Genomic DNA, 26,536 nt, shown 5'->3' with positions numbered 1-26,536 from the left:
TACTTCTGAATCAGAGGGTATTTGACCATCTATTTTTGAGCCTAAGGCTCTTTTGAGAGCCTGAAAAAGAGTTTTCCGAGGGCTTTTGGAAGGATAGATAAATTACTTCTGCACCTGCTGGTGTCTGAGCACATATAGACTCTTCCTTGACATCAGCAAATATGTTGTTTCTCACTGTTCAAATATAAGTGTTCAAACAACCCCATCATTGTCACTTCAACATTTTGCAAATTGAACATGAACAACACATGCAGTAACCTTTCTGACACAAATATTGACAAGGTCTAGCTACAGAAGTCACCTTATAGCAAAACCAAGTTGGGATCAATAGAAAATCCAGGTTTTCAGCTGCGTTTGTGGCAGGAGTTGCTAAGTCTGGCAGGTTGCATTTCAGCAGCACACTTGTTGGCCATGTCAGTCTTCATAAGAGTGACAGGTTTGATTAGACTCTTTGAGAGAGGCTAATTCAAAAATTCAGACAAAATAACCTCTTTCTGCCAATTTGCAATACCGCATTCACAATATCCATTCCAGACTCATCAAAGCTAAGGAATAAAGGACTCAGCATTTTAATTCCCCCTCTGAGAAAATGAGTAAGAAAATTATGTCTCTGAAAAGTGTGATTTTTTTTTACTTGAAGAAGAAGAGTGGAGAACTATTAGTGGAACTGACTACCATGAATGTTGTGTGTCAGACCTTTCAAACCCCAGGCAATTAGCATGCAAGAGAATTCTTATCAAAATTCGAGGGCAAATAAAAGGATAAAGAAAATTTATTTGGTCATGTTCATATGTAAGGCAAGTCTAATTTGTTTACACTTGTTCTTTGTTTCTATATCACATTTAAAGATGTCATTTTTTAAGATTTTCCAATGTTCCTTCTAAATGACAGTTTCTTCCTTTTTTTTAATTCCCTGGTCTTTCTTGTTATCCTGACTCACTATACTGTAACTGGGGGGAGCAACGGTAGAGTGGTGTTTTTCTTGCTCTGATCCACACAAAGTAAATCTGTGTGATCTACACAAAGTAAATTGCCAAGAAAAAAAATTATTCTTTTAGAAGAGGTTTGAACCTTAACTTTCCTCTTTTTTCCATCTCTTTTACTATAGACTTAAAAAGTTCAGTTGAAATTCAGAACACGGCAGCTAATGAGTGAATTGCAGTGGAATGGCTGCTGGAAATTGTCCAGGGGAAACGTAACCAAGAGATAAGTAGAGAATGCTAACAATTTGAAGTTTTGCACTGTATGAAATTGGTTTTATTTTGTTTTACTTTGAGAAAAAACCAAAGATCTCAGGCTTAGATCTTTGCTACTGAATCCAGGCTTGGAATCAATAAATGTGGGATGATTGTGGCATGATTCTGGAAGTATTTTATGAGGAATGCGTGGAATCTACTCTAGCTTAGAGATGACATTGATCTCTAGCCATTGTGCCTGAGAACATGGAACAAAGAAAGTGTTTGTTGCTGCTAATCAAACAGATTTATTTTTGGTTTTCATGCTATAATTTAAGTGATTGGGTGAGGAGTTGCTCTTCTGTCAGATTCTGAGGGATTAAATGGCCTTGGGACATGACCTCTCTTTGTGAGGCAGAACATCAATTCAGGATTCAGTTTTTCAGATTTTTCTTCATTATAATATGGAAGAAGAATGCCTCTGAGATATTCCAACTGAAAACAAACTTGTAACAGGATATCAGAGCTAGAACCACTCTTCTGCAGTAAATCTGAACCTTGAAACTCATTTCCATCTTCAGTGATTTTGCAACTAAAAAGTTTAGTGCTTTTAAATTACAACAATCAAGTGGGCAGGGCATTAAGGTGGGCCTATAAAAAAATTCACACTGGTCTTCCAGCCATCACATAAAAGCAACATAGAGCACTTTACCAAGGATAAGACCTTATCATCACTCTTCAGGCATCCTTTGTCCTGGTTAGCTGACAAACTTTTTGCAAAAGGCTTTTGTCAAGTACATCAGATATACACCAGCTGTGTAATCCCAGGCTTGTCTGTAGTATATTGGGGAAAGTTACAAACATAAAAATCTGAAACAATGAGCCAATCATGTAATTTTTTTAATTAAGCCAAGATATCTGCGTTTGAGGTTTTATTTATTTATTTATTTACTTATTTATAACTGTATGAGAAAAGCGTTTTTTTGATTTGACAGTCTGGAGATAAATATACCCTTGCAATATTTGTAGCACAGATGCTGAATTGCCATGCTAACGCAGAAAAGTAAAAGAGAAAAAAAATAATCTATTTTCACTTTCCAAGTTGAATGAAATGTGAAAAACAAACAAACAGCACAGATGGTGGAACAGTTTAAATTTTTAATTCTCTCCCAGTGTTTATCATTTCCAATATTTAAAACAGCATGATAGCAACATATATTAAAATATGTTATTTTATTTAAATAAAAACTTATTAAGCAGATGAGCAATTCACTATTTTCAGCAAAGTCAAATCTAAAAAGAATATTTTTGGAATATAATCTGTTTAAATGTTGCTGCATAAATATTAAACAATATGTTCAAATGTTGAATCTGGCAGAATCTTATTGCTGTCTACTGTGGATAGCATATCTGAAAACTTACAGTTCTGTATGTTCATTTCTTTTTCTTTATTAATTTCCCAAGTAAGTGTAGACAAGCAGAACTAGAATTCTCAGTAAGTCTCTTCATTGTTTTTCAGTATTCTCACAAATGGAACACAAATTTTGGAGAGAATCCCAAATGGCAGGTGCTGACACTAAGTAGAGACAGGAACAGCCTTCTTGTTAACATATTATCTACTCCTCACCTACCACTGCTCTGTTACAAAACTCATTGACAATGAAAGCTAAATGAAGTAACTGAAAACTAATTCAGTACTGTTACAAATATTTCAGATAGCTTTCTGCAGCTTGGGAGCAAACAAGCAAAGAAATCTTCGCTATGCCTAGCCCTGTTGGATAATATCCAAGCTGCTATATTTTCTTTCCAGAGCAAATTTAAAGCATTCTTTGCAAAAGGTGGTGTCCTGGAGTGCTGAACTGGGGAAACAGAAAGACAGATGGAGGAAATCAAATGAATCAGGTACTGCTGCTTGCAAAAGGAATTGAATGAGGTGGACAAATAGTTGATATGACCTTAGTAGAACTATTTTGCTGTGTAACAGATCCATTAATAATTTTTTTAATGTTAGGGTGTTCTGTATGTTAAAATTTACCTAAATAGTCTCATCCCATCATAATCTCTAATTTAGTTCTTTCCAAAGGTTAGAAGGAATATATTAGTTTATGCAGTGTTGCAAGAAGTTTAGGTAATGATATTTATTTACACATAAACCTTTTCACTGTTCTTCCCTTCCTCCTGTCAAATCCCAGGGTGTGCCCATTGTTCTCACAGTCTGAAGAGCCAAAGAGCTTTTCATGCATAATATCAAAGACAGCTATATGGCAGTGACTCTGAAGGATATCTTTTTATTTAGAGGTCCCCACGAATGTTCATTCTGATATGTCACTGATTGTGCTGTCAGTTCATAGAACTTTCTTTTTTATTTTCTCCTTTAATTTGAGGATTAAATTTCAGTATTAGTCTGAGGGAGCTAAGGTCTCAGTGTTCATACCCTTTTTGGAAACTGTAACTCTGTGGTGGATACCTTGTGAGTTTTGCTGGGTAAATATGAAACTGCAGTGTTAGCTTGCTTCGAGGCAACTGAAATAGGGAGGAGAGGGTGCCTGTACCCCCTCAGTGGGTAGGCACATCTTGCACTGCCAAGATTTTCCAAAATGGTTAGCGGCTGAAGGTGTTTTGGCTGGTGGGTGCCACAGCTGAGATAGCTTATAGTGAGCCTGATTTTTGGAAAATAGCCTTTGAAACTAGGCTTTTAACAACAAGGCTCTAACACTCTCAGATTTCTGGCAGTGTGCTTGCTGCCTTGTATTCCTCCTTGATTTTTGTAGCCCTCACTGTGGACCATCTCTGGTGACTATCACAAAGGCCATCTACGTTGAATGTTAATTTAAGTGGTACTCGGGATAGATTCACATCCTTTACATAGCAGCCACAAGAGGGGGATGTGGAACACTCACAGAATATTAGGGTTTAGTCCTCTCACAGTTGTCAGTTTTATCGGTACTTTCTCTGATTTTTACCATCCATCCACTTTTACCACCTGGCTTATTTTTCTGGAGATCACGGCTTGCAACAGCTTATTTTAGTTAGGAGAAACCTTTAGCGGGGGTTCAGATGGAAATATTCTGTCACCTAAATTTGACCCCCTTTTGCTCTTTAATAGAACAGTTACAGCTGTTTGACACTTTCAGAGAACTGTGCAGCTATCTCAGCACAGAAAAAGGGGTTAATGGAACAACATGGGTTTTATTCCAATAAACAAATTCTAATTGATACATAGATTGTAATCACAGGAAACCTTTTTTATTTTAGAGCAGCTGTGCTGTAATGGGCTATTTTAGGGGCAGAGTAGTACATACTGTAGAAAATTTGTACATGAGGGCAAAAGGAATAGACAATTGCTTTTGGGGACTGTGTAGATTAGTACATCATTGCATACTAACAAAGTGCTAATTGCTCCTTTTGACCACGGGCCCAGTTTACAGAGCTTTAGCACAAATGTGTCCTGTACACTAAATTATAAAACTAACACTGCATTATTTCTCTCTACAGCTTGCAAATTCTTGCAAATGACTCAGGTTGCAAATCCTGCATTTACTTTGTGGCAGAAACAGTAAAAGCAAACACTATACACATATTTGTATAATTTTAGGATTGTTTTAATACTGTGTATAATTTCACAAGTAATTTACATCTACTCAGTATGTTAGCCGAAAACAAATAAGTGTGAACTACTTTGAACAGGTTGTTGGTATGGATTTTATAGAACTTTTAAAATAGCAGCTGTTTAGAATAATTGTCAAGTATTTAATGATCATTTAATAACTGGGAAAAAGAAAACCATGCAGAACAATCTCTCTTCTTTATCTTCATTAGAATCACACTCAGAATGGCTGATGTTTTAGTTCAGAAAAACAGTATTTTTTCAGTATTCTCTGCAACTTTTGTAGAAGTCCAGAATTATTTGCTTCCAGTCTTTCCACCCCTCAAACAGAATAGAAAGAAGCATTGCAACAAGACACATGCAGAGTCAATAGGAGACCTCACTTGCTTGGAAAGGCATAAATCTACAGGTGTCACTCCCATTCTGCTGCACATCATTTAAGCCTTTTATGTACCAGCTCTTGATTTTGATTTTTGGCTAGCAGGGAAATTTGAAGATTGGGCTTCTTTCATGTATCTCTTTTGGTTCCTCTTGTCTTCTCATACAAGAATTCTTATAGGAACAGTCTCTTTGTATAAGCAGCCTGGCACTAAGTGAATTTAACATCTACTGTAATTTAATTCCAGCTTTGCAGATTCTTCATTTTGGATCTTAAGAACTGAGTACTAGAGATTGAACCTGAGACTTCAGTCATGTGCTGTAGTATGTGAGATTGGGGCATGTATCAAAGTATTTTACTTAGGAAAAGGTATTTGGTAAGGGAAAAGAAAAGATGCTGTAGGGAATAATAGAGTTTTGTGAAAAGAACAGACTAAAGTATTGCCTAGGTTTTCCTTTCACACATTGCTAAAACAATGTGAATACTGAATAACATGAATTCTACTCTCTAGTCTATTTTTTTAATAAACAAGATGATTTAAAAAAAAGACTAACTGAAAAGGACAGGTATGTGTCACCATAAGGGCACTCTGTGTCACAAAGCAAGTATGCCTTAGTTCCAGCCAAAACAACCACCCACTCAGGGTACTGAAGGGTAGGCATGCTGTTATGACCCAGATTCAAATGGTGAAAGTGTTAATAATATTTCAAGCACAGAACTAATGAGACAAGAATTTCTGGGATTCCCCTTACATTCCTATTCTCTCTCAAAAGGAAACTGTGGAATTCCCTCAAAAAAATAAGAAAAAAATAAAAAAGTCTCTTTGGCTTATCACCAAATGTTGAATATTTTGACTGAGTAATATGTGGCAGAACTGTGCACCTGTCCTGACTGGAAATATATGTGTGAATACTGAAGAGGAATAGATGAATTGAGAAGTATAAAATATTGGAGGACTTGAAACTTTGACTAGTGCTGAAACATTTTTTGTAAATGGGAAAAGATTTGTCATTTAACATACTGACATACTTCTTTGTTTTGCTGCAGCTGACATAAGTTTGAAAGACAATAAATCTGTTGCAGACATCAACACAAAACCAGCAGCCTACCCCACCAAATAACTTGCACAATGGCATTTTGGAAAGGATGGAACATATGTTTACCATATTGCTGCAAAAACTTCTTTTTCTTACTCCTTGTTGTGCCTAATTCAGTTCATTCTTATTAGAACAAGCATTTTTATGTTGCTGAATTTATGTTGCATATTTTATGTTTTATGGAAATATTAGGAAGCTGTCCAACTCAGATAGGCTTGGTGTGATATTAGCACTGAATGTGATTACAGAAGAGTTAATATGAGCAAATTCAATTGTTTTACAGTAGTTTCTTTTTTAGTTTTTAGTTAAGTTTAATAATTGAGAAATCAAAGCTTTATCAGACTCTATCAGCTCCTATGTTGAACAACATTCATAGATACAAGTTACTTGATTTATTGCAAGTGTATTGTAGGGTAGATTCTCTATAATGGAAATAAGGATTGCAGCATCAAGCTTTCTGAAAATTTCTGCTCTTATGGAAGTCCTGTATTCAACCTATTTTCACATAGTAAGTGTAGGACAGTATCTGATAGTCCTCCTTCCTTTAACTTGTTCAAACTTAAGTTGGTTACAGGGCTGCCACTCCTTTTTTTCTGTTAATATTTTTTTCCTTTGATGTAGGCAGCTTTTGGGTTGGAAAGAATGAGAATCATTAAGTCATAGAATTAGTTAGGTTGGAAAAGATCATCAAGTTCAACTGCCAACCCAGCACTGCCAAGTCCACCATTAAACCACATCCCCAAGTGCCACATCTGCACATCTTTTAAATACCCCCAGGGATGACATCTCCACCATTTCCTGGGCAGCCTGTTTCAGTGCTTGGGAAACCTTTCAGTAGAGAAATTTTTCCTAATGTCCAATCTAAACTTCCCCTGGCACAACTTGAGGACATTTCCTCTTGTTCTATCACTTGTCACCTGGGAGAAGACACTGACCCCCACCCAGCTACACCCTCCTTTCAGGCAGCTGTAGAGAGCAATAAGGCCCTGAGCCTCCTTTCCTCTGGCCTGACCACCCCCAGCTCCCTCAGCTACTCCTCATAGGTCTTGTCCTTCAGAACCAGCTTTGTTACCCTTCTCTGGATGCACTCCAGCCCCTCAATATCTTTCTTGTAGTGAGGGGCCCAAAATTGAACACAGGATTTGAGGTGTGGCCTTACCACTAGTACAGGGGGACTAGTGGTAAGGCCACACTCACTGCCCTGGTCCTGCTGGCCACACTCTTTCTGATACAGGCCAGGATGCCATTGGCCTTCTTGGCCACCTGGACACACACTGGCTCATGTTCAGCTGGATGTCAAGCAGCATCTCCAGATCCTTTCCCATCAGGCAGGTTTCCAGCTGCTCTTTCCTAAGCCTGCAGTGTTCAGTGGGGTTGTTGTCACCCAGGTGCAGGACCCAGCACTTCATCTTGTTGAACCTCACACAACTGGCCTTTTCCCCTCATTCCAGCCTGACCAGATCCCTCTCTAGAGCCTCCTTACCCTCCAGCAGATCAGCACTCCTGCCCCACTTAGTGTCATCTGCAAACTGACTGAGGGTGCACTCGATCCCCTCATCCAGATAATTGATAAAGATACTAAACAAAACTGGCCCCAACACTGATCCCTGGGGAACACCGCTTATGACCTGCTGCCAACTGGATGCAACTCTGTCCACCATCTTGGCCTGGCCATCCAGACGGTTTTCTTTCCCAGCAAAGCATGCACCTCTCCAAGCCATGAGCAGCCAGTTTCTCCAGGAGAATGCTGTGGTAAACAGTGTCAAAGGCATTTCTGAAGTCCAGGTAGACAACATCCTGGACAACAGCTTTTTACTCAGCCATTAGATGGGTCACCATGTCGCAGAAAGAGATCAGGTTGGCCAAGCAGGACCTGCCTTTCATAAATGCCTCCTGATTGGACCTGATCTCCTGGTTATCCTGTACGTATGATGGCCGTGTCATGAACTAATGACATTTCCTATATTTCCCATCACCAAGGTCAGGCTGACAGGCCTGTAGTTCCCCATATCCCTCATCCAGAACATCTTGTAGATGGGCCTTGCATTTGTTAAGGCCCAGTCAATCAGGACCTCCCTGGTTAGCCAGAACTCCTGGGAAATGAGTGGCTTGATGAGTGGCTTCCATGAGCTCCCTTAGTTTCCTTGAGTGGATCCAATCTAGCCCCATAACTTGTATTTGTCTAAGTCGTGTAGCAGGTCACTAACCATTTCCCATTGGATTATGGGGGCTTCATTCTGCTCCCCATCCCCATCTTCCAGCTCAGGGTACCAAGGGAATAGCTGGTCTTTGCTATTAAAAACTGAGACAAAGACATTAAGTACATCAATCTTTTCCTCATCCTTTGTCACTACATTTCCCCCCACATCCAGTGAAGAATGGAGATTCTCATTAGTCCTCCTTTTCTTGCTGACATGTTTTTGGAAATATTTTTATGTCCCTTGTGGCAGTAGCTGGACCAAGTTCTAGTTAGGCTTTGGCCCTTCTGATTTTTTCCCTGCATAACATACTTGCAGTCCTCCTGAGTTGTCTGCTCCTTCTTCCAAAGGTCATAAGCTCTCCTTTTTTTTCTCTTAATTACCAGCCCTTTGTTCAGCCAGACCAGTCTTCTTCCCCTGCTGGCTCATCTTTTGGCACAGGGGAACAACCTCCTCCAGCACCTTGAGGATTTACTTCATGAAGAATGTCCAGCTTTCCTGGACTCCTTTGTCCTTCAGGACTGCCTCCTTAGGGACTCTGTAAACCAGGCTCCTAAACAGGCCACAGTCTGCTCTCTGGAATTCCAAATTAGCAGTTTTGCTGACCCCTTCCTAACTTCTCAGAGAATTTAAACCCACCATTTTGTGATCTCTATGCTCAAGCCAGCCTTCAGCCATCATGTCACCTACAAGTCCTTCTCTGTTCACAAAACAAGAAAAGGCAGTATGTGGTTGGTTGTTTACAATATTTAGAATTACTTCAGTAAATACGACTTTTGTGAAAAAACAGATGATTTATTTACATTCTCAGTAGTGCTTGCAGAGACACTCCCTTAAGATAGAGCATAAATTAATTAGAAGTGGGGCTCAGGGGTGACTCGTTAGCCTGTTTTCCTCTGAAGCTTTTCGGTGTTTGCAGGAGAGGGTGATGGAAGGTTGAGGAGGAGGAGGAGCAAATTATCTCCTTTTGTGATGCCTCTTGTGAAGGCTTTTTCTCCCACTGACTGAGCACAGATATTGAAAGTCTGTTCTATCTCCCAAAAGTCTGATGTCAACATCAGATGTCATCCACAGCAACAGCAGCAGCAGCCGCTGTGACAGCAAAAGGCAAACAGTGCAAGATGTAGCCAAAATGTTAAAGTCCCTGCTTCCCTCCTCAGGGCTAACAAGGCACGCAGAGACCTATATTCTGAACTTGGGACACAGCTGTTAAAAGCACTTTAGTTTTCCAACCTGTGTTTCTGGAAAACTTTGTGATTGCAAGTGGTTTGGACAAGTCTGGCTTTTGAAGCAAAGCAAAAATGGAATTCTGTAAGTTTGAACGTGTAACAACTGAGTAAGAATGGCAGAATTTCACACCTCTTAGTTCAGATTTTTCAAAAGAGGCAAAGTAGTGCTCCTGGTATTTTAACTCAGCTTTGTAAAAAATAAAATTAAAAAAAAATAAAATACTATATGGATGGAATTAAATGAACCCTATAACACATCCCAGAAACCATTAAAAAATTGCAGCTGCATAGAAATTTTCATTTGAAGGGACAGTTTGAAAATGGTTCAGTTCATGTAAAGGCTATTTATTAGTCTCATCACACTTCCTGGTACAATGGAACTGTTAGTAATATATAGCAGTATTGGAAAACACTTTGAAATGACCCTTATCCAAGGACTGGAGTGAGTTGCCTTACAGTAGGTTGTCATGCTGTTTCTTTTTCTTCTTTTTTTTCAGCTGCCATCTGTGCTCCAGAATTTAGGTTTTCATTAAAGCAAAAATCAGCTGTAAGGGTTTCAGTCTCATTCACATTAAAACCCCTTGGAACAACTGAGAACTTGATCATATAATTACAAAGAAAAACTTAGTAATTCCATTCCCTTCTTTTCCAGTTTATATGTGACCCTCATCAGTTTAAAATCTATCAGTGCTGGAACTGTATAAACCAAATACCAGACATTGTAATGAAGCTGTTTTGCCCTTCTGCAAGCTTGCAGTTGTATCTCTGAGAAATAGAAATGCCCCATTAATCTGATTGCAGTATCAGCCTGGAGATCTAATGCCATTAACTTGTCAACTTCATTAACCATTTCATTGTTTATTGAAGTGTATGGCATTAGGTGTATAGAGAATGGCACAGGTTGCTTTATGCAGTAAACATGAGTAACTGGAGAGATAAATTACCATCAGTCTGAATTGCTAATTAAGGAAAAATATAAAATTTCCTGTAATAAATCTAAAAATGTGTTTATTTTAAATTGGTTTGGTTTGTGGGTGGGCTTTTAGGAACATTACTGCATTTTTCCTATCCTTGTGTTTGTATCATTTTGAATTGTTAAAAATTCAAGTGCAAAAAACCCCCAAAACCCTACTAGTAATAATATTACATTGATACCATTATTCAAAATGTTGGGGAAACTTGTTAGTGGGTCAGGTGTTGGTTTTGTAATTCATGTCAAAGAGGCCACCTGGCTGTGCTGGTATCAATGTATATCCAACTTGTTATTGGTGCTCAGAAAGAGATGCCATTGTGAATTGTTACAAGAACAACTGTATATTGAAAAACAATCCCTGAATTTTCTTCTCAATGTTGGCATGTTTGGGGGGGATGGAGGCGGGGTTTAACCCATTTTAAGCTAAGTTGTTTGCCTGCTGTTTGTTGATATTGGTTTCCCATTCAAAACCACAGTCTTCTTACTGTTCCAAAAAGATTTTTTAAATGGCATTGGCAAAACCAGGCTCAGTAGAACTCCATGAAAATTAAAGTCTTTTTATTATTCCGAAAGTTTGCATTCTGAAATTGTTTACTCTTTTCTGGATAGCACTCAATTGGATCTCTCAGATATTTCCTTTCCAAGTTTCTGGGATTTGGGGAGGCAGGAGGGAAGGGCTCTATTCAAAATACTAACCAGGAATGACCTGATTTAAATTGTAGAAATTGACACTTACAAAGCTCAACTCATGTTTGCACAGCCCTTGGAAGCAGTATAATTGCTGAGTGCAACATAATTGTTAATTATTTGGCTTCAGGCAAGATAAAAATAGCAGTGTGCTCACACTCTTCATTGGTAGGAGACACCAGGAATCACAAGATTTTTAAAATACTGTACTGTATAGGCCAGTTAACCAAAAAAAAAAAAGGTGTGGGGGAGAAATCCTGGGATTCTGAAACATGACTCTGCTAAAGCAGTGTTTTATGGAAGATTTGTGTGATAATTTAAGGTAAAATGCTCATCATTAAGCTTCATATTGGCTTGCAAATGGGCAATAGCAGTCCTGCTGGCATTAAAGATTGCAAGGGAGGTTGATGGGTAGGAAACCATTCAGAAGATTGTTTTTCCTTTACTAATACAACACAGAATGATGCAACCAACACTGGTAAAAGGAAAAAAGAGCTTTGAGAGCAGAAGCATCAGTCAAAGAGGTGGTGCAGGTCATTCAGTTTCCAAGTAAATCCCTTAGAAACTGGTGAAATTGGTGAATAATATTTTACTGAAATGGTCTCTTCAGAGTTGTCAGTGGAACAAGGTGGGAAATTGTGGTGCCAGCTGCATGCTGCAGGTGCAGTTCTTCCTGAGGCTGTCTAACTTCTTGCCAAATGAAGACTAGAGAAGTAAAAGAGGCTTAAAGCTCCTGAATCTCCTTGCTAACCTGCGACAGATGTTCTGGGGTGAAATGCTGATTCAGTTAAGTCTGTGCCAAAGCTCCAGCTGCCTTCAGTGGGAACTGGGTTTCATCCATGTTTTTTGCCCTTAGTAAAGGAGACACCATGAGTGCACTTAGGCATCTCTGTGGGAATCACACTTAGTTGTAGCTGGGCAATATCTGATCAACATGGAGCTGTGCTGTTTACCTGGCATCAACACCCATCTTGTGTCAGCTCCATGTGTTGTCTTTCATTTTCCCTGCTCTGCAGCTGTAACAGAGCTCACCTGTCCTGAGAAAGTCAGAGTTTCCTCTCCCGTGGTCTCCTGTGTAGATTCTGATCCACAGAGATGGAAGGGGTTTGTGGATCATACTCACCACTGTGCCACAGAAAATTATTACAGATTCTGTTTGCTGTGGACGTGGACAGACCTGGAGCTTTGCTACCATAGTTGCTCTGGTCTCCAAAGGGATTTTTAACTTTCAGCCCATGAGTATCTGCAGGGCAGGAAGAGATGATATGAAATGATACCCAGAAAAGATTTAGTTCCTCATCTACACACTCCAGTGCAAAATGAAATAGTGAAGAAAAGCAATTTTCATATAGCTGTTTTAATTGAGAGAGGATATAATTTCACACTATCAAATCCCTATGGAATTGTCAGGCCTTATATTAATTTGGTTTTTATCACACAGAACACTGTGCACCAGTATAAAATAAACAACCTGGTACTTTGAAAGGAATGGTACGTATGACTTATTTGTGGGTTTCATGTTGGAGATATTATTTTTTTTATATTGGAGGTAGTTTCATATGCAAAACTTCACCTGCATCAAATGACTCAGACCTAATACAGCAACCCCAGTGAGAAAGCTGCTTGGTAAATGATGACCTGCCAGAGACATATTGATTCAAAGCAGTTTGAGTACATCTTATGTGACTCATGATTTCAGTCACTGTCTCTCTGCTGAGTCTAGCATGTGTGCAATATAAAAACATTATTTTGCAAAGCCTTTATAGATCTGAGAGATATTTAGCAGCACAAATTACAAATCTGGTGGAAATCTGGTGGAAATCTCTTAATCTAGTTACTTTTGTTATCATGTAGCTTGTCAAAGATTAACAAAAATCCAACACAATGCATGTGTTCAGTTGCTAACATGTAATTTTTTATGGCTGGCCAATATTCTACCTTTTGTGGAAGCTTCATGGGGATCTTTCTCTTGGGCACAGTAATTCTAGCTGCTCTCAACTGGTTTGTGTCACAGCCTTGCAGATTACTGCATTTGTCAAAGGAACAAAGGGAAAAGTAGCTAGAACACTGCGTTGCTGATGGGTTTACTGAAGAGGGATATTCAGGGGAGCTTTTGATATTTTTCCTCTCTTTTTCTAATGTACAGTGGGACTTAGAATATTTAACTGTTACTGTAGAGATATTTATAGTTCAAAAAAACTCCCTCAAATTTAGCTGTCTTTTATATGCAAAAATGTATGTGGATGCTTAAATGTAGGTGGAGTCATAGATTAATCAGATCAAATAGCTATAGACCTTTAAATAGTGCTGAAGTCAAATATGGCCTATATGCCACCTACTAGCCAAGACAGATCAGTAGACATGAAACAAAAATGACTGATTGACCCATTGGATGCAATGTTAAAGGAATTAGAATTTAAGTGATGACTTAACAAGGAAACAAGCAAAAATAAACTGAGCTTTAGTTGTCCTGATACAGAAAGGCTGTGGAGAATTTTTTGAGAGAAAGATGATTAAGAGCTGCAAGAATAGACATTATTTGAAATTCCTTTGAGAAGTATAAAAAGCAGAGATAATCAAACTCATATCACAGATTTGGAACATACTATCATTTCCAGATGATATTTTGCATAATTTTCATAGGCAAGGGTTTCTAATGTAATGATTAGAAAATTCTGTAGGTTCACTCTAGGTTTAGGTGGAAGAACTAATTCCCCAAGTGGATAAATGTATCAGCCAGATCAATACAGCAATGACAATGGGTATTTTAAATGCTAGGAAGAAAAAATGGCTATCTGTATGAAAGACAAAATGTGTTAAAATAATTTAAAATAGTAGAACCATTCAAAAGTCTTATTTAAACCATGAAGTGTAAGTACTTTTCTATATAATCAAGTATATAGCTATAGAAGTAGACTCCAGTGGGTATGTCTGTTCAGTTATTGCCTAAAACATGAAGCTTAAGTGAGTTATTGTGGAAGAAACAGAAGTCCTACTTCTATGTTGACTCTTTTTAGTTCATTCCTGCTGAATTCCCTTGGGATGTGATAGATATAATCTCAGCCACCAGGAAGCAATACCAGCAATAGCACAGTTCTAAGATGACTGAACTATAAGCCAAGAAAAAAAGAAATTCCAGCTGGCCAAATACAGAAAGTATAATTCTGTCAGGTTTTTAGTCTTTATGTCTCTGTTACAAATGAAAGTAGTATAAAGAAAGTCTGTTGTTTCTAGCTCCTGAAATATTGCTCCCATATGAAAATGTTGAAAAGCCTCTCTGCTATATTGGTGGTATTTTCATTTAATTTTGTTCATATTCCACGTGCAGATTCATAATTCTGTGTTCCAGCTTTGATCACAAAGTATGCCCATCTAGCAGTTAGTTGTCCAGGCTATGTTGCCTTACCTGATTTACAAGAATGTTGCAGAAAATAGTGGCAGAACATAAGTGACATTTAATTATGGCACAGGTACTGCTTCTATCCTTGTCTGGTGCTTGTCATAGATGGAAATTAGATTTGTCTGACCTGATTTAATCTTAACAAATGTATCATAGCTGTTGTTTTTCTCTTTATTGGTGCCTGGATTTGTATGTGATTATTAATTGTGCTGAATTAGGCTGGCCAGCTTCTAGGTACGATTGTGTGGTTGTGTTTCCAAAATGAACTTGGGCTGTCTTGTTTTCCTCCTTCAACATTATTTGCTTCTTTTTTTCTTGCATGGCATTGGTGTCTACACAGCCACACACTAAGTAAAATTAAGGATTTGTTCCCGCAGAACTAATGCAGCTTTGAAGAGTGGAGTAAAGAGGGAATGGGAGGAATTTTCAGTTTCAGACAAACTGGTTCCTTGACTTGGCTTACCACACAGCTGAAAATAGTAAAAATAACAGTGCTAACACTAGGGAGGTGGACAGATACGTGGGACAAAGTATTACTGCTCTGTCCATTGACTGCATACACATATACTGGGTTAAAATGATTATCAGCTCTTCTTTCTGCCTGTACAAGCCAGCATGCTGGTTACTTATTTCCAGACTTTTGGCACCCCTTTTATCCTGAAGGTTGTAAAAAATAATTTCTAATGGGCTTAAATTACTTTATCCAGTTCCCTATGAGCTCTAGGCCATAGTGATTTTCACCAGGTATATGTAATTTAGTAACTTCTAATTTATCAAAGTAACCTCTGGCTTGTTCTCTTCCTTCCCTAGCCCGAGTTCTTGCTTTACATCACTACATCAGCCCTCTGGTCATTGCTAATCCTCTGAGGCTGCAGCTTCATGTTTGTTGGCTAAATAGTATTCCTGTCCCAGTTGCTCTGGTGTTTGTCATAGGACATCACCCTCTGAGTTGTCCTGGTGCAAGTGGCTGTGAGTCAGTTTTGTGCATGAAATCAGGGAGTTGATCCAAGTTGTAAAAGTCATGCTTTATTAATTGTTTTCTTTCAACCCAAATCCCCAAGGGGAGAACATGCCAATGAAAACAAGCCAGGGGTTGGGAATACCTTAAGCCACTGACCACTTTCTATTGTAAAACAAGACCCTGCAAAGACTTCAGCAAAACAGCTTTAGACTTACATGATTACAGCTGAGATTAAAATCTGGCCTTGCTGTATCCAACCATCTGTTTCCATCACAAGAAAAGAGACTCAGCAGGAATATTTGCAGTTTTGAGGACAGGATTCTGGTTTCATTCCTGTAGTTACATATCACAAATAACTCTATTGCTGGTGTTACAGTTATTTTCTGGTTTATTCCAGTGTATATTATTTGGGAACCTACTCTCCAGAAAATTATAGAATGAAAGTGCTTTGGACAGCCCTCAATTTTAGTTTCTCCAGGTTTACACCAATATAACTTCAGTGGACAGCTTTGGATTTGTACAAATCTAACCCAGAATACGGTGTTTTTTAAAGTCGTATGAAATGTATATAATTTTGTCTCAACAGCTTTGGAGGAGTGTACTTTACTGCTATCTTCATAGTCCTAATTAAATGTGACATTTTTTCACTCCTTGAATTTTGCTCATCTCTGAAGTGACCTGAATAGGTGATGTATTAAATCTATGAAGGAAAAAACACACAGATGCCGATACTTTTCTTTTCTGCAAATCCATGTAAAAACATATAAAATAGAATTGAAAATGCATACAGTGAGATTAATTTCAACCAAATTTATCAACCCTCGGAGATATCATCTTGCTGACCATTGTTTGTTAGCAGTTACAGAAAAAGTTTTATTCTCAAAAACATGGATAAGAATTTTGACTAAGTTTCTACATTTTCTGCTGTTCCTTTTTATCTGCTCCTACTATTTATGTCTGGTGCACAGTGTCACCCACAGATTAATGTCACCACCAGTATGATGAAGTACACACTTCAGCTTCTTGATAAGAATTAAAATAGCTGGGGACCAGTGTTTATAACACATGATGGAGGAAAATGTTACTTATCTCTTGATTTAATAGCTAAAAGAATATAGCAAAAGATCAATGATAAAATTCCCTATTCCTTTTTATACATCTGTGGGCTCATGTTTACCTTAAATGCGATGCACAATTTGGAATGGTTTGGCAAAGTTTTGTCTTTTTGTCTGATTTGCATACCTCTTTGAACTTGCTAACTATCCTATATATAGGATATATTTATTCAGTATATGTTTGTTTTAATAGTGTCATCTTTTTCACCACATCATTCCTCCTCACCTCATACCACAGTTCTGATTTTGCCTCCATTTTCATTTTGTATCTTCCTCCTGCTGTTAAGTAGATTTGCATATAAAATAATTCATAAATACATCAGAGAAAGAATATCAGTTTTTTGCCAGTCTCTGCTCTGGAAGCCAAATATTGGGAATATTTACAGATGTTCCTCTCTTTACATGTTCTCCTCCTTCATCATCAACCATTCTCACTACCTTCTTCTGACCACACAGGAACCATCTGTCTTCCTTGCAGGCTTAGCTTCAGTCTCTCTGCTTCTGCAACTTCAGCATCCTTCTCAAGGCCTGATTCTCTTTTCCTAAAATTTCCCAGAAGGCACCATCAGCAGAGCTGGCTTCTTCCTTCTTTATAGACCAAGGCAGATTCTACACTGAATCTCTGTGTGCCTCTCAAAGAGTGATACTGCCTAGATCTCATTCTGAAGGAGAATGCTAATTTCCCGTGGATGCACATATAACATGACAGAGTGCTGAAAGAAGATACCACTTATTAGACTGTTAATCCACAGACAATTTGTGGGGTTATTTTTTTTCTCTAATACATCCTAATACCTTCTAAAGCACTGCTGTTTTCAGGATCTTTTTTTTTTTTCAAAATTTGTTGTGGGTCATGATTGTAATTGGTGCAGGTCATCACTGTAATCCAAAGAATGTAAAAACTATAAGTATTGTATTTGGTATTCATCAGAATGTATGATCTGTACAAATTTTTCCCATGTGCTATAGTTCTGTTTTTAATAGCTCCGGGGAAATTCCCAGTAGATGTGTGTGGGTTAATGGGAAGATTTTGGTATTTAGGTTATGAGTGTCTGAGTGGTTGTGTATAGAAATGTTGATACAGCATTCAGATCCTTAACCATGAGTCAACAGTGTCCTGCTTAAGGCTAGCTCCATACTGCATTAGTAAAACAGGGCAGCAGGCTGAGGGAAATGACTGCCCCCCACTACTTGGTACCTTTAAAATCCCTTGTGCCAGCTGGTTTCCATTCTGAGGCACTGGGTACAAGAAAAATATGGACATATTGGGGGTCTATACTTTGTTATAGTATTCATGTTATCCATGTATATGGGGAATCTTGCCAATGCGTACAAAAACCTGAAAGGAAGGTGCAGAGAAAACAGGGCCAGGCTCTTTCCAGTGGTACCCTGTGACAGCACAATTGGGGCAATGGACTCCCACAGAAACACAGGAAGGTTGCTTTGAACATAAAGAATCATTTTTTCACTGAGAGGGGGACTGAGCACTGACATTGGCATCTGCTTCTCAGAGAAGTCGTGGTGTCTCCATCCTTGAAGATATTAAAAAGTTATCTGGACACAGCCTTGGGCAACTAACTCTAGGTGGCTCTGCTTGAGCAGTGGATAAAGTGGCTTTCAGATGTCACTTCCTAACTCAGCCATGCTGTGATTCTATGACATGCAGGAGCAAACCTATTGAAGAGTCAGCAAGACGATTAGAGAAGCCTCTGTTGTAGAAGGCTGTTGAAAATAACATAGTGAGGATGAAGGAACAGTGGAAATAGGACTCAGACCAATCATGGAATCTCCATCCTTGGTGACATTCAGGACATGATTCATCAAAGGCCGGAGCAACTTGGTCTAACTTCCAAGTCAGGTCTCAGTGTTGATCTTTTAGGCAACCTTTAGGTTGGCCCTTCAGAAACTTAAATTATTCTGATTGATTCTGATTGATTTTGTGTAAAATTTAAGCAAGATTTCCTGCTCTTTGCAGGAAGGTCTTAATGAATGCAAAGATATTTAAAGCAAGACACAATATAAAACCCAAGCTGCTGGCAAAGATTAGTAGTATGAATATATTTTGAGATCTCTGCTATTATTATTAGTTTGCATGGCATTTGTGGAGCAAGAACCACAGCTGTTGAATGTACTACATTGGCATATATGATATGAACAATATCCATTGTTGTTTCACAGAGGAGTCCTCTGGAGATGTAACTACAGGAAGCTGAGCTATAGGATATGCTGTACAACACACTGTTTTGGTTAAGTGTTAACACCACAGACTTTAAAGACATGACATGAGCACAATTTTCAGGAGAAGACTTGGACACTTCTGCAAAAAAAAGATTATGGTAGAGCCACCCCCTCCTGCCATTTCAGCTGCTCTTTTCTACTCTGGCTTATATCCACACTTTAATAATACATGTGGAGGCAGCAAGCTCCCCTGTAAAAGAATTAGCTTTGGTGGACAGAAATGTCTTTGCACTGCTTCTACTCATAAACCTTGGCACTAAAAACTCAAGGCAGGATTGATTTAATCAATACTTTCTCATTAGCCTGTGTTAACTCTGGTAGCTAACTATCCACAAGCCAAGGAGGGGAAAAGTAGGTGCTGAGAAAGCAGTTAGTGAAAGTTTGCTCAGGATAAGATCTGGAGACAAGTAGTCATGTTGAATTTGCAACATCCAGTAAACTCAGGACACCTTGATTCTGCTGAATTGATACAAGGCTACTTGAACATGCTGGCACTAACAGTGGGCTGTATAACTTGGACCATGTCCTGGGAGACAGTGGCAGCTGAATGAAAAGAATACAGGATTGTGAGCCCACCTCAGGAAACAGAAGGACTCTCTGAAGGACTCCCTGAATTACTACCTGGAAGCCATTGATGCTTCAGCATGGTCCTTAGCTTCCAAGTGTACAGTGGGATTGTTGTCCCTACTATTGCTCTGACTGGTAACTGTGAGTGAAAGCATGAGTAGTGGATGTGTAACATAAATAGCTACCTGCTGTCAATAGTAGCAACTTAATGATCAAAGAAATATTGTGCATCTCCCCCACTCAAACCCCTATCAGAGAAAAGGGAATTTACAACACTTCTACAACAAATTAGAAATATAATGAGACAGGGAAGGGTTCAATGCTGCTGGTTTCCTTGCTTTTTATTTACAGTTAAAAATAGGTGGCACCTTAATTTCAGATGGGATGGAGTTAATTTTCTTCCTGGTAGCTGGTACAATGTTGTGTTTTGGATTTAGTATGAGAATAATGTTGATATCACACTGATGTTTTAGTTGTTGCTAAGTAATGTTTACCTTAAGTCAAGGGCTTTTCAGTTTACCATCCTCTGTCAGCAATGATCTGCACAACAAATAGGGAAGGACAATACCCAGGACAGCTGACCTGCACTGGACAAAGGGATATTCTATAATACCAGTATTCCATACCCAGTATATAAACTGTGGGGAAATGGCCAGGAGGTGCCAGTTTCTGCTTAGGGACAAGCTGGGCATTGATCAGTGGATGGTGAGCAATTGTAGTGTGCAGAAGTTATCTTGTGGTTTATTCCTCTTTTTTTCCCTTTCTTCATTATTATTATTGTTGTAGTTGCTATTATATTTTACTTTATGTTCTTATTAAACTTTTCTTAACCTGTGGGTTTTTCCACTTCGGTGGGGCTTGTGAGTGAGCAGCTGCATAGCACTTAGTTGCCAGGTGGGTTTGAAACCACAACAGTGGAAAGAGATCAAGCAGCAAAGTTTTGAAATAAAATAATTCAACTGATAGCTTTAATGTCAATATGGACTATATACAATACTAATCATTTTTATTTGAGTAATTACTCATAGTAGTGTCCAGAGTAAATCAGATCTAAAGTGTATCATCCCACCTTGAGCAGTAGCTAGTACTAGATATGTCACAGAAACTGCAGGAGGTCTGGCAGTATATTGCCAGGGAGTTGGGTGACTGTGTAGAAGGGTGTGCTTCCAAAAGCTGTAATTGCTGGCTTTTGAAATTATCTGTTGTGTAATATTTAACATTATAATTATAATTATATATAATTTTGCTTTGTGTGAAAGATTTTCCTATTGCTGCTCTGAAATTGCCACTAAATTTCCATTTCAGTGGATGCTCCCTTGTACTGAGAACATGTTATTTGTTATTGTGATTCTTTTTGTGTGCTCCCACTTAATTGCCTTCTGTCTAAGGCAAACATAGGAGAGTCTGTCAGTGTCTTTTTACTATTTTTTTATCTCAGTTAATTCTTCTGTCACCTTTTTGATAGGGGTAATTAAAATTGTGCAGTGTTCCGGATGACAAGAGATTTCTTAGTTAACTAAATTGCAATACGTAGACATACATCATTTTATTTCTGTTCTATTGCCATTGTATTTTATGCATAGCCCACTAACTGCTTGATTTTTCCACTACTGTTTCTTCATGAATAATCGTCTTTTTTGATCTAGTACAGTGTTTGTTGAGTCTTTTTCTGAGGTACAGTCAGTTCAGAACCCAGTAAAGTGAGCAGTTCCAGTGATTTCCTTTAAAGTGTTCCAACGAGACTTGCCAGCATTTGGTTTCATCTGCCATCATGTTTTATATTCACTCTACTTGCTTAAGACATTCAAAGTTTTTCACAGTTTCTCTGGTCTGCATCTACTTGAATAGTTTTGGAATGTCAGCAGAACACTTTCCAGATAGTTGATAAACAACAGATGCCCTGGGATGGAACCTTGTGGCACAACCACAGATAACCTCACGCCACAGCAACCATCTTTCTTTTTGTTTCTTATTACTTCACCATTTTTGATCTGTGCAACTACTTTGTCTCCTCTGCCTTCTCCACTTTGCCCACTTAGCTTCTGTAGCTAAGGACCAAAGGACCAGAGAACTTCATAATTTATGTCAGTCCTCTCTTTTACCTGCTAAACTACTGACTCATTTAAATAAATTTTACAAATTAGCTCCTTTGCAGAACTCACAATCTATAGATTTCATTTTGTATTAAGTATCTTAAAGGCACCAATGGAAATAATTTACCAGTTATTGAAAGGAAACTATTGGTCTGGAAGTGACTGGATAACTGCTCACTCTTTCTTGTAACTGCTTGTGCAACACTGACCGTCCCTCAAGTATGGCAGTCAATCCTGCTCTCCCACTCAGTAAAAATTGTGTGTATAAATGTCCTGTCTTTCATTACTGAATGTTAGCATAAACACATGGTACTATCACATTTCATGCAATGAACACAACTGACCACTGAGACACTGGGTTATGCTGGTGTGATTGCATGTGTTAGCACTCACCTTTTACTCTCTTGATTTGAATCTCACAGTTTACTCCCTTTCTTCCCATATTATCTTCATAACAACTTTATGCTTTTCTGAACTACCTGTACAAATGGTAACATGTCTTAAGTTATGACAGGCAGGAATTTACACACACCAATTTGCAGCTGGGTCCAATACATTCAGCCCTTTTCTTTCCCGAAATTCTTAATCCCGAACAAATCTATCTGTGATTCGCTTCCTACTCTCTTCTCTTTCTGAAGGCCTGTTGCCAGCTTGTCTCTTGCAGCTTGTCAGTGTTTGCTTCTCTAGTGCAGATAACGTAATGTCCAGTCTCTCCTGAGTACGGGGACGGGGACTAATCTGTCTGTAAGGGAGCCTTATGTACTGTATACCAACCAGGCTGTATTGACTTCATTGCTTTTAGATTAGTCTATAGCACCAGATGGCCTTCTGTCTTTTTGGCACTCTCACAAAATGGCCAGTCTTACTCTGCTGCTCCTGGGATGGTGAGTATTTGCACGTGGGGGATGATGGCTGCATTCAGAAGTCTTCCCTTCTCTGCTAGATTGTTTTGGATTTAGAGCAGAGACTCCTGGATGCTCAGGTAGCATATCCTGACCCAGTCTGCCCCTTTTAGATAAAACAAATATGCTTCTTATTGCAGTGGAAAACCTAACTTGACATCTGGAAACAAGCGCATCGAGCTTTCTTTTCTCTCTGGACACATACCTAGATATACTGGAGCTCAGAATGAGCAAGGGAGTTGGAATGTGCAGTTAGCAAAACAAGGAGTAAAACTAGGAAGAATTTGTTGCAGACAGTTTGGGGTCATTTGTATGATTTGATCTAATGGTTAATTATGAGCAGAGACAAATCTGCTGTTGAGAAGTGATTCTAGAATAAGTAGATTCATCCTCCTGGAGATCCTGTTGGAGAGGCCACTCCTATGACAGCTCCCACAGAACTCTAATTGCAACTTCTGTCTAGGAACATAGAAGTACAGCTCATGACATTGTCCCTATGGCTGTCCAGCTGCAGCAGCAGCTCTTTGTTTTGCAGCTGTTAGCAGTTACAGCAGCAGGTTACAGCAACTTTGGGCATCTCTATTCCACAGAAGAAAGTGAACTTAGCTCTGAAGAGGACGCTGCAATTATATGTGGCAATTATATGTGACAGTTATGGGCCATAATGGTGACGTGTTCTACCTATGATTCTCTAATCACAATTGCCTGTTCTTTTGCAAATGTTGAACATTCCTCCCTACCCACCAAACTCTAGCAAACTGAACTCTAGCAAAGAAGATAAATGGGCTAAAAAGGCGGAGATATTAAATTTATGACAAGGAATTTGTAAAAATGTAGAAATCAGAGTGCAAACTTCAGTTTTCCCAGGAGGCAAGATTCTGAACTCTTGCACCTTGCCTCTTCAATGACCCTTACCTCAGCAGTCCTCCTTTTTCCAAAATGACCTCACACTCGTTGTCTGGTCACCTTCTTTAGAATCAAAGTGAGAAAATGAGATGGCATTAGCTCTATTAACACATTTGGCCAAGTGAAACAGAGAGATGAGGAGTTAAGGCCTTGTCATCTTCTGAGCTGAGCTGATGCAACAGGCTCTGCTGGGGTGCTCAGGTCTGGAGCAGTACCTGGCTAGGAACAGTTAAAACTTTGTTTCCCTGTTTTCATGCTAATATGTATCATTTTTTGGCTTCTACAGTATATGACAAGACAAATTATTTGCAGTGAGCTCCTCCTGTACAAGTGGTCAACACACATTTCATTACAGAGCCAACAACTAGCATATCAAAAGTGAAGACCTGGTACTTCATTAATTCACTTTCCTTCAAGGTGTTTTTTTTTCCTGGCTGTTCTTTTGTCAATCTTTAGTCAAATAAATCTCTTTGCTGATTTTATGGAGAGATAACTAACAAGGGATTCTTGGTCTTAGTGCTCAGTATATTAGCAGATAGCTCGTCTTTGGTTCCAAGGTTACAGTGTTAGTGGATGACTGTCCTTGTGAGTTTCCCCTCTCCATTTCTGAATGATCTTGAGGAGTTTATACCAGAAAATCAACTAAACCTAACTTGTGGATTTCCTTCTTTACGCTTTCTAGGGAAAAGACATAAAAATAAATTTGTAGTTTTAGAAACATTTTCATATCACACAAGAGGCAATAGTCGATTTCTCAGTTGAGTTGTCTGAGATAATTCAAATGCTTTTAGAAGGAAAACAATCCAGAGGACTGTCTAGCTGAATTCATCCATCATCATGCATGAGAATTTCAAAGTGCCCATGGGGTACACAACACCCAAGCAGGGGGAAGTAACTGTTTCAATCACTCTTAGGGCTTTCTTAAAAACTGCAGTCTACACACAGTCAATGTCATCAGAACATTTTTTCCTTGAGGGAAAGAGCTTAGCAGAGACTGATGTTCTAATGTTCTGAAAAGTTCACTGAGTTATTTTCCCTCTGTAGGGGCAAAGGTGCTGAAATGACTTTAATTTTACGTCTGTGTTTTCAAGTTCATTTGAACATAAATATTGTTTTTCTTTTCTTTTCTTTTTTTTCTTTTCTTTTTTTTTTTTTCTTTTCTTTTCTTTTCTTGTGGTATATGTAACTTTTCTACAACCTGGAAATTCTTCTCTTTCTAATGTGCAAATGCAGCTGTTTGCAACTCATTCTAACATGGCTTCAGTTTAGGTAGTGTTCCTGAAGAGCATACAAAAATAATTTGGAGCACTCTTCTGACCATGTGATCTTCAAAAATGACCAAAACCCTCTCAAGCTATGAAGGGAGAGCAGCTCATCCACAAATGAAACTCCAGGCTCCACAGGAAGGTAACCCTAATTCTCGTGATTATATGTTTGAGTGTGCTCTAAACCAAGTCTCTTCCTTCAACTGTCTGTAGAAATAAAAGCTACAGCAATCTCAAAACCAAAAATCAAACAAACTTATCAAAAATACCCATCTTTTGCAAAGATTATTAGCACAATTCAGCATATGCTTAACCCGAGTGTGGAAGGTAACTTCCCCCCTTGTAAGCAAGCGAGGATGTTGGTGCTTATGAGACATTTTGGTAGGGAGAGATAAGGGTTGGTACTGAGAGTCAGGGATGTCATGTGAAACTGATGTCCTACACTATTACTGTGAAAGTTTACTCCCAGCAAGCTACATGAGAAATTTAGAAGACTCCTAAAGAGTTTACACTAAAAATCAGTGGAATAAATAAATAGTTAATTTTTCTGTCAATCTGGTTCTTCCCAGTGAAGGCTGTTCCTCTTGACTTACTGAGAGAAAAAGGGGACACGTTACCACAGCCTCCAAATCCCTGTTGTTTAGCTAAAGTACAGCACTGGGTTGAGATGACAATGTTGGCATGTTGTAAGATTATGGGAGCTGTGTGCAGTGGAAGGCTGGATGTTAGCTGGCTGAGTGAGTAGGCTCTGAGCACTAAAACATTGGTGTATGATAGTAGAACACAACTCTGAAGGGATATCATATCACATGGGCTTCTCTAGACCTGAAAGGCAGTGTAGGTTAGATAAAGTCAAACAGACAATGTTCTTTTGCTTGTTGTAGCCTCAGAGGGAGGATGCTGGTTGAAGAGATTTTTCTGATATACTCACAAGCTGAGTTATTGATTAATGCTAGGTATACACCTCTTCAGATTAAGCACAGAGGTTTTTGCCTAGTAGTAAGGAAAAATTCAATAAAAAGACATTTTTCTCAAATCTATCTAAACAGATATTTTTTAAAGTATATTAATAGTGTTCCTATGCCAAAATTTCCCTTGTTTTTTTGAGCATTATGGCCAGCCAAGGATCACCATCAATAAGACAACCATCCCTATTTAGATCGACTGGCAAACATAAAACCCATCTGTGTGTTGTTTAACAGGTGCCATTTTAGATCCATGGGGAGCAAAGCAAGCTTTGTACAGATGGACAGTTATTCATTGGACCCATGCTAGCAGTATTATATTTATTCAGCCACTGCCTGCCTACAAGCCCAATATTTGAAAGAGCCAGTGAAAAATGTTTCTGGTGGAATATTTTCCTGAGAGGGAAATAGGAGAGGAAGTAAAAGAAATTCCATTAAAAATTGTTGGCTTACACTCACCAACAGTCTCATTTTGATCAAGAGATGCAAGTTCTGGCAAGTGTTCTGGGAATCACTTGCTGCAACCCAAAGGCTTTAATTATTAATAGAAATACTATTAAACAGTTTACTTTTTGTGGAAAGGAAGTGAGTTCCTTTGACTGACAGCAGTTGTATAAATTGAAATGGAAACTGGCAACTCACATCCACTATGCCAGGTAATGAAGGATCCTTTTCTCCACTTATGTAATCCTTTCCTTTTGTGTTTTTTTTTAATTTTACAGATGACCTTAAGAATGGAGAGAAAGGTATATTAATAATGAAAAAATAGGAAAGAATAT

At 38.6% G+C, this 26,536-nt stretch overlaps 2 long non-coding RNA genes across 4 annotated transcripts in view; both read left to right on the top strand.

The window, feature by feature from the left end:
- LOC143693937 (uncharacterized) overlaps positions 1–1,209 on the top strand; it is a 57,022-nt gene extending 55,813 nt beyond the window's left edge. For all 3 annotated transcript variants that reach the window (XR_013182008.1, XR_013182006.1, XR_013182010.1), the window contains exon 4: positions 1,109–1,209. This is a non-coding gene — a long non-coding RNA (uncharacterized LOC143693937). The remainder of the gene's footprint in view (positions 1–1,108) is intronic.
- Positions 1,210–3,008: 1,799 nt separating this feature from the next.
- Positions 3,009–26,536, top strand: part of LOC143693936 (uncharacterized) — a 118,304-nt gene continuing 94,776 nt past the window's right edge. Inside the window, exon 1 of the long non-coding RNA XR_013182002.1 lies at positions 3,009–3,077. This is a non-coding gene — a long non-coding RNA (uncharacterized LOC143693936). The remainder of the gene's footprint in view (positions 3,078–26,536) is intronic.

Source organism: Agelaius phoeniceus, chromosome 1, assembly GCF_051311805.1.
Source record: "Agelaius phoeniceus isolate bAgePho1 chromosome 1, bAgePho1.hap1, whole genome shotgun sequence".
NCBI classification, from domain to species: Eukaryota; Metazoa; Chordata; class Aves; order Passeriformes; family Icteridae; genus Agelaius; species Agelaius phoeniceus.
The sequence above is the reverse complement of the archived record's forward strand: the minus strand, read 5'-3'. Positions and strand labels throughout refer to the sequence as shown.